Source organism: Rutilus rutilus (genome assembly GCF_951802725.1).
Source record: "Rutilus rutilus genome assembly, chromosome: 15".
Taxonomy (NCBI): Eukaryota; Metazoa; Chordata; class Actinopteri; order Cypriniformes; family Leuciscidae; genus Rutilus; species Rutilus rutilus.
Window position 1 is genome coordinate 33,494,848 of NC_140220.1, and position 9,457 is coordinate 33,504,304.

The window sequence follows — 9,457 nt, forward strand, 5'->3', positions numbered from 1 at the left end:
TGACAAATTTCAGCGGTACGTAGTATGCAAGTGACCATGTAATGGTCAGTGACTTCATCACTTTGCGGTATAATATCTATATCGGTTGGATCGGCTCCATGTGATATAATTAAATCTAGCGTATGATTAAGACGATGAGTGGGACCAGTTACGTTTTGCTTGACCCCAAAGGAGTTTAATAAATCTGTAAACGCAGCCCCTAAAGCATCATTTGAATTATCTACGTGTATGTTAAAATCTCCAACAATTAATGCTTTATCGACATTGACCAAAAGATCTGAGAGAAAGTCTGCAAACTCTTTTAGGAAATCAGCGTAAGGCCCAGGCGGTCTATATACGGTAGCCAAGGCTAGAGATAATATGGATTTCTTTCTTACATCTAAGAGAGTAACATTTAGCACAAGTACTTCAAACGAATTAAACCTGTGACCTGTTTTCTGAGTAACAGTAAGAATATCTTTATAGATTATAGCAACACCACCGCCACGACCAATCAGACGGGGCTCATGCTTGTAACAGTATCCAGGAGGAGTAGACTCATTAAGACCGAAATAATCATTTGGTTTAAGCCAGGTTTCAGTAAGGCAAAGTACATCGAAACTATTATCTGTGACCATTTCATTTACAATAACCGCCTTAGGTGTAAGCGATCTGATGTTTAAAAGACCTAGCTTTATAAATTGTTTTTGTTCACTAATATTGAGATTTTCTGGTTTAATCACAATTAGATTTTTCTTAGATCCTGCAGTAGATTTATTATTTGATCTCACTAAACGAGGAATAGACACAGTTTCAATATAATGTTTTACATTGGTACTTATATCAATTAAGTTTGGACAGCAAAGAGTGTGATTTGGACTTTGACTTACTAGTCATATGGTGTGTAGCGTCTTGGAGATGTTGTCCGACAGAATAGCCGCTCCGATTCTGCTGGGGTGAAGGCCATCAGCACGGAAGAGCCTAGGTCGCTCCCAGAAAAGATTCCAATTATTTACAAAGAGCAGTCTCTGTTCATTACACCATGACATTAACCATTCATTTAGAGCAAATAATCTACTGAACCTTTCGTGTCCTAGTCGGTAGGTGGGAAGCGGTCCAGACACGATGATCGTTGTTTCAGGCGATGTGCTGCGTACCGTCTCGATCAGGCTCCTGTAGTCCTTCTTCAGAACCTCCGACTGCCGTAGCCTGATGTCGTTCGTTCCCGCGTGCAGCACGACAGCTCCGACGGGCTCGTCACCGTTCAGAATCCCGGGAACCTGTGCAGCGACATCGAGAACACGAGCACCAGGAAAGCAGTGAGTGCGAACCTTACCTTTACCTATGGTAGCACGGACATGCCGGACGATGGAACTGCCGATGATCACAGCGTCGCATTCCGTCTCGCGTAGAGGGGAGAAGCGGTTCTGGGTGGAGATCTCGAAGGCCGGGAGGGGCGGAGAGGTCCTAGCTCTGGTCCTGGCCCGCGTCTTCCGCTGTGGAATCATCCAGGGTCCATGTTGTTGTGTCGGTGCCGGAGTGAATGAAACCAGGGATGATCGCATCCTGGGCAGAGAAACACATGGAGTAGACGAGGTCGGAGTCAAAAGGTTAGCACTAACCACTGACTTTTGAGCATCGGCGCGTGATGTTTCAAGCGCGAAACGTCGATCTCGTAGCTCGGCCTGTCTCTCTAGTAGGTCGCGGATCTGCTTCTCCACGGATTCCAGCTCTAACTGCACAGAATGCAGCTCGAAGGTGTCCTCACCTGCACTCAAAGGTAACACCTCACCTGCACTCAAAGGTAACACAAATAGTGCAGGTACACCTGCACTATTTGTTTCTATTCTTTTTCCAGGCATGAAATTCAGAGTCTTGAGACAAAGCCAATATTTGTTTCAATTTATAATCTGCTTTTAAAGATTTAATTAGATTGAAAAGGCTCTTTATACAACCCTCTGCTCTGGTATTGTTCATTTAGCAGTCACACTCGTGTTGAGACCTTAATTGTATAACAATTTCGTTTTTATGAAATGATTACAATAATGTTTTTTCTTTGATGTGTTATTTTAAGGGGATTTTGTAACTGAAAAATATTCATATCTAAATTATGGACCATTTATTTCTATATAAAATATTTAAAAAATATATATAAAAAAAATATTTAATTTTTCAATTAATGCAGTATTTAAGTAAAAATTTTAGCAAAAGTACTTCAAATCTATTGAATGGAGGTAGATTAGTGCCACCTGGTGGAAAAAAATAAAGAAAAATCATCTGTAACACCATAGCCACTATGCCTAGCCATATTTATGAATATATACAGTGCTATATATTCCCTAGTTACTGAAAACAGCGTTTTCAAACATAATTACTTACTTTTATTAGATTTTACATTTGGATATATATTTAGAAATTATCAAAGATTATTATTATTATCAAAGACTAGTTTTTGCCAAAGTTTAGATTTTAATTAATTCGAACATCCAAATTCAATAAAAATGTAACAAAATGAACAGGAATGCTTGATCAGAACTTGATTCATATTTGTGAGTGAGTGTGTCTTTTTTGCACTCTTGGGCCTGCATTCACAGACAGGGTTTAGATTAGCAGTGTGTTCCACTGTACCTTGGTCTAAAGCAGGTCAACTGGCCTTGAGGAGTGGTCATGAACAAAGGCAGAGTTCACCTCAGAAGTCAGGATACGGTTCACAACTCTGCTCATTTCCCATGTTATTATATCAGGCTACCAGCTATCTTCAACATTTAAGACATTTAAAAAAAAAAAACATCAGCTCAAAGATCACTTTCAGACACCAGAAAGTATTTGAAATAACTTCCGTTTGTGATTCGATGAGGATTCTGGTCACCATATGAGACAAAAATATATTTATATGCGATGCTAAAGGCTACTTATGCTAACCATTGTGATAATACAGTACATACACATATGTTTATGGAAAATGCGAGAGACAACATAAAGGACATAGACAAATCATATATAATTAAAATTGTGTATTTATTTGGTTTCATGTTTTATCTGTCTCTTCCCTGTGGCTTTGTTGTATCCGCATATGTCATAAGACCATCCACTCCGGTTAACTCATATAATTCATAACTCCTGTTTTCTTCTCGTGAGCGCCCTCTGTTGCTCTGGATGAAAGGATAACGGTATAGTGAGATGGGTGAGATTGCTCAAACACCCTCAGATCGTGTTCTATTCAAGATAACATTGCAATTGTAAATAAATGTATTTTATAATAAAAAAATAAATAAAATAAACACTCTTGCCTGATTGTATCTTAGTGTGGCTTTACTTTGTTCAATTGTTTAAGTTACAGTTATAAATATGTTATGTGAATGTTAGTTGACAGGATATAATTGACAGATATTTCTCCTTAAAAAAAAAAAAAAACACCTAGAGAAAATGGACTTTTACCTAGACATTTACTCTGAAAACAGACCTTTATAAAGGTTTGCCAACTATATCGCTCTGTATTTGCTTTCTGTGTGTCTGATGTGAGAAAGAGAAGGTCAGAAAGTAGAGGTCACAATGGCTCAACCGTCAGTCTTGCCACTGCTGTTTAAGAGTTTGTCGCTGGTAATTGACTTGGACATCTGCCCTTGTTTAATGAAGGCCAAGTTTACAGCAATGTCTGTGACTCCAAATAACATTTCCTGTGTATATAATAAACAACATCTTGGGAGATACATATTTTACAAATACATATCAAGAATACGTCTGTTAAAGTTTAAAGAGGTCATATGATGCGATTTCTTGTTTTCCTTTTTGTTTAGTGTGTTATGTAGGCTAGCTGTTAGTGCAAGTATAAGATCTGCATATTTACAAAGCTCAAAGTCTCAAACCCAAAGAGATATTCTTTGTAAAAGTTAAGGCTCAGCCACGCCTTCCTAAAACGATTCGTTCAAACACTATGTAACGATCACCAGCTGGAGTGCCTCTGAGAGTCCAGAGGGCACTCCACACCAGACTGATCACTTCACAAAACTACAATTCCCATAATGCTTCATACCTGGGACTGATTGCGCACTCACCTGCATCTCATTCAGACACTCCATATAAACCACACTCAAACAGAAGATCACTGTGAAGTATTGCATTGCCATGGCCTGTAATTTCTGAGCATTTACCCTATCCTACTGATCTAGTTGCCGACCTCGGATTGTTATCTCACTTCTGCCTGCTTGCTGCCTGTCTTGACTTGGATTGCCTTTGGATTATTGTCTCTTGCTGCCTGCCCCGATCTTCTGCCTGTTACCTGACTACTCTCTCTGTGTTGATCTCTGATTTCCCTGTTTGCTGTTCTCTGACCCCTGCCTGTTGGACGTTCCTTCATTAAAAGCTGCAATTGGATCCTACTGAGTCTTCCAATTCATAACACACGCTCCCACAAATCTACGTCAGTGTGTGGGGGCAGAGTTTCATAACACCGCCCAAATGCATACGCAAAGAAAGAAGGCGTGACTTTTATTCTCGCTGTATTATTGTTGCCGCCGGCGCCGCCAATGTCGTGGAGACGCTGTGTTTTTCGTCGCGAAAGCCAAACTACTTTGTTTGGCCTTCCAAAAGAGGACACAACTGTCCACATTTCCGTCACAAATGTTGACATTTCCGTCACTCGCTTAAGGTTTTTGGGCCAATCACAATGCACTGGATCGCTGGCCAATCAGTGCACACCGCGCTTTTCAGAAAGATGAGCTCTGTAAAAATTGACGCGTTTCAGAAAGGCGGGGCATAGAGCAGCAACAATAATATACAGTATGTGTAAAATAATGACTTTTTTACCTAAAACCGCGTAAACACATTGCACTTAACCAAATACACACAAAAAAATATTTTTAGAACCATCATATGACCCATTTAAAGGGCACATTGCAGGGTTGTTGGTGTTGTTGTTTTTTTTTTCTTGTATGAAAATACCATATGAAAAGTTAATGCAGGATTTAAAATTGTTTTGCAAGACATAAGGGCACAAATTTAGTAGAAAACGTGACAGTTTCCTTGAAAAAACGCTTTTTTTTTAACATCGCATCATATTACGTCAGGAGAGGGAGTCATTAACAGGTGTTGTGCCGAATTTCGACCTCCACCAAATGATTACACCCCTAACAAGTTAGTTAGGGGTAATCAGTCTTACTGTTCGGTGTCAAATTAGACCAATCTACGTTTTTATGTTACTGACTTTAAAAAGTTATTAACAGTTGTAAAGAATAAAATTGGATGACTAACTTGTAAGACAGTTTTTGCAACTGGCCACAGGTACTGACTTCAACAAGGAGGGTAATAATTTGGCAGGGGGTCAAAATTCGGCACAACGCCTGTTGGAAACATGATGGTCACGGATCCGTAAGAGATCACTCATTCTACATCTGTTTTACAAAATGTGCCTTTTGTCCTTCATATCCTACATAAACTTCTAATGTAATGCATTTATGTGTTCGTTATTAGTCTGCAGCCAAAACTTATTATCATAAATAGTAGACAATTCATTTTCAATCTGTACAAAACCACTTTAATGTTTGTGTTGGCTGTTTCTACATATAAAGTTTTCATGACAGTTGTGATTGTGATTATTTTTTTATTCATTGTCACCAAAATAGGGCCATTCAAAGCCTTCATAAAGTCCCTCTTTCTCTGGAAACTGACAACTTATGTGTAGTGGCTGACACAACACATGCAGGTAAGGGTCCAAAACTTTGCTATTGCCTGATACATGAGAATAATCTGTACAATATTGTGATATTGTCAATATTGTCAGCTAATGTGTCTCTATAAGATAACACTGGTCTCTCACCAAGACACCTGCCCTGTTCTCCTCACACCACAACTCTCAGTTTGTCTCCTCTGACCGTTGTTTTGTCTAATCCTGGCCTGTCCCTGCTCTCTTGGCTGTATAGCAGGCTCATAATTAACTTATATGGCTGAGGTCCGTCATACGAGTAAACATTTACAATATCCTCAGCGTCCGAACTGTCATTGCGATCCATTGCTTTCCTATTGTTTACTTTGACCGCACTCCCTCCCGTTACGCCACTTCCGGTTCGGCGGTTTTCAGATGCGGAAGTAAAAGTCTCACAAAAACGACACTAGAAGCCTTAATAGCGTTTTATAAGTATATATTTATTTTTAAATTTGGTTCCTACATTATTTGTCTATGCATTGACTCACTGTGTACTCTAACCTGCAAAATGCCCTTTAAGATTTAAATAAAGAATGGTTCTTGTAGCTCAACTGGTACAGAATGATGCTAGCAACCCAAAGGTTATGAGATGGGATCACATGGGATTTAAGCATACTTCAAATTAAAGTTACAATCACAGTATATGTAAATAAAGTCGCCTGTGAAAACCACGCTGATGAAACACTACACCTTCACTGCGGTTTGGAATAGATCCCTTTGATTCTCTTCCCTTTCATACTGTAACGATGGAGATAAGCCTCACATGCATTTCCTTATCAGGCCCTGGGCAAGGCTGAAGAGCCCCTTATAAGGTAAGGGCCATCCTCGTGTACGAACGAAGCACTGACCAATCACCTGCTCGCTACACACCCGCACGGGCACTCCATAAACCACAGGCAGGAACATCAATGACTTCATGTTTCTCAATTACTCTGCTCCCTATTCATAAAAATAAAGAGAGAGAAAGACAGTTAGAATTTAGCTTTAAGTGGGTATATGATTGAGTTTGTAGGCCACTGATAGGGCGCTCCCATTAATTAATTTTTTGGATAGTTCTCTGAGAAGGGGCCAAGATTTACAGAAGCATTACTAAAGCCGGGTGCACACTGTACAATTTATAATAGTCCTTTACAACTGTTGCTTGTCAGACTGTACAGCAGTCAAGACACGTTAAAAACGGACGCAAGAAGACTCGTCCCGAGTTTTACATCATAAATTCGTGACACAGTGATGTGAGCTGCATTAACATGCGGGATAGAAATGGTGTCAAGTAAACAAAAACAATCTCTAGCGTTGATTTTGATCATGGCTTCTCTTGAAAAGAAAACTGAAGGGAAAACGAAGACAATGTTTTTTTTTTATGCTCGAATAACAATAGCATAAGAACATTGCAGAGGGAATACATACAAATACACAAACACAAAATAAAACAATACATAACTGACACATTCACACACATCTTTCAACAAATTGAGAATAGCTACAATTTAATAAAAAATAATTATAGTTCTATAAAAATTATTACCAAAACATAAGTTGCTAAATAACATAAGGACACAGACACTATAGTTGTATTAAAAAATAACATACAGACATTAATACACTAGGAAAGCTTATAAATACATAGATTTTATTTAAATATTTCTTCATAATACAGTATTTAGGCAATCTAAGTTTTTTTTTTTATGTATTATTCTTTATATAATAAAGAAATTTAAGAAGTGAGTTTAATTAAATTTCAAAGTGGGGATAGGATGGAATACCGTTTGCAAATTTTTGCTTATGAATGAAGAATTTGCCATATAAAATAAAATAAAAATAACAATATACTCTAGAGGTCTATTTTTATTAATAAATTCATTAATAAATAAATAAAAAAGTGTGTAACATTAGCAGAATCAAATTTGTGAGAACTTAGGTCAGACCAATTTATTATTATTTATTTTTTGGGGGAAATAGGGCAACCAAAAAACAAATGTCCAAATGTCTTCTTTGCACAAAGTCTCAATTCAGAGGCTCCATCCTTCTAAGGGCTCATTCGAACGTGGATTGCGTCACCGCTGCGTTATGAAGGCTCCTTCACATGCGTCCTTTGTTTCCTATGAAATATAGAATCCAACAGATGGATCCTCCTTGCCTACCCCAGAATTCATTGCGTGCCAGTGATGACATTTTTTGTTTTTTTTAGAGAAATTGCAGAATTACGGCCTTTAAAGTCTGAGTCCTTCGAAGTATGCAGCCTCTGAATTGGGACACAGCCGTTGTGTACAAGCTACTGGTGGTTTGTAATCAGTTTCGGCGCTCCTATTGGTTTTTGATTTGATGGTTGTCGTAGGAAAATTCACATTACAGGACTGTGGGTCAAATCTCCTGACAAAGCAAGGTGCTCCCTGGCTGATGTGGCTTTCATACAAGGAGCCACAACTCCCAGTAATTCCAGACGGAGGATTGAAATTGAGCGTGCACCAGTGCAACCTAAAAAAAGTTCATTATTTCTTTATTTAGTCATATCACCATCGTTTTATTATATAGTGCATTTAATAAAAATATTATAATTACTACAGAATTGCTATACTAGGGTGATACTAGGGGTATATATATATATACACACACACACATACACATATATATATATATATATATGATTACTGGAAAAAATCATATATATACTGTATATATATATATATATATATATATATACACAATATTATATATATACAATATTAATTTATATATATATATATATATATATATTTACAATATTATATATATATATATATATATATACATACATACATACAATATACAATATTATATATATATATATATATATATATATATATATATATATATATATATATACATACACATATACACACACACACACACACAATTCATATCCCTATTTCTTCCTACTGCCATACTGACATTTTAATAAGATGATGAGAAATTAACAGTAATTTTTTATTCTCCGAATTACCACAGAAACTGCCTTTATTACAACCTATGTCAATTGCCTGTCCAATCTAATTAGATGTCCCGTTCCCCTTGGCATGCTTAGCCCCACCCCTTTCATTTAACCGGGCACCTATTTTACTCAAGTTCATGATGATTACACAGCGACTGTGTGCTTTATTTCATAATCAGAAGGGCCATGTCATTATTATTTTGTTTTGATGACCTCTAACAAGTTATGAATAATTCATAAAGTGTTTCAATATGCAAATATCTGTCTTCTGTGATTGAACACATGGGTTTAACCTGAGGGGACTGTAAAGTGTGTTTAATATTGAACTGTATTATAAGGAACAGTGTATTTAAATTAATCCACCCCTAATCCTACAGGGAGAAAGCTGGATGTGACATGGTTTTAAAGGGACATCATTATGACTGTAATAACAAATAAACACATTTACGCACACACACAAGACAAGGCATTAGCAAAATGCATAATGAGAGCTACATTTACGTTTCGAATAGGCACAGCTTCCTAACATGAATCCAGAATGTGATCACGTTCTTATTTTCAGATTTGCAAATGCTTTTCACAAAAGAGATCTTCAAAAAGAGCCACCTCGGTTCTATTCATCCATGTCTATAAATGCCAATTCAGTCTGTGTACTACATCTGTTTCATGAACAGATGTTGATTCTGTATCACTGTCTTAAATAATGCATCGACAGCATCTTAATGAGAAGTAGCAAGAGTAGCAATATTTCATTTTTGAGAAATAGTCATATTTTCAGCTACTATTGAACAAAAAAAGTACCCTGGTAA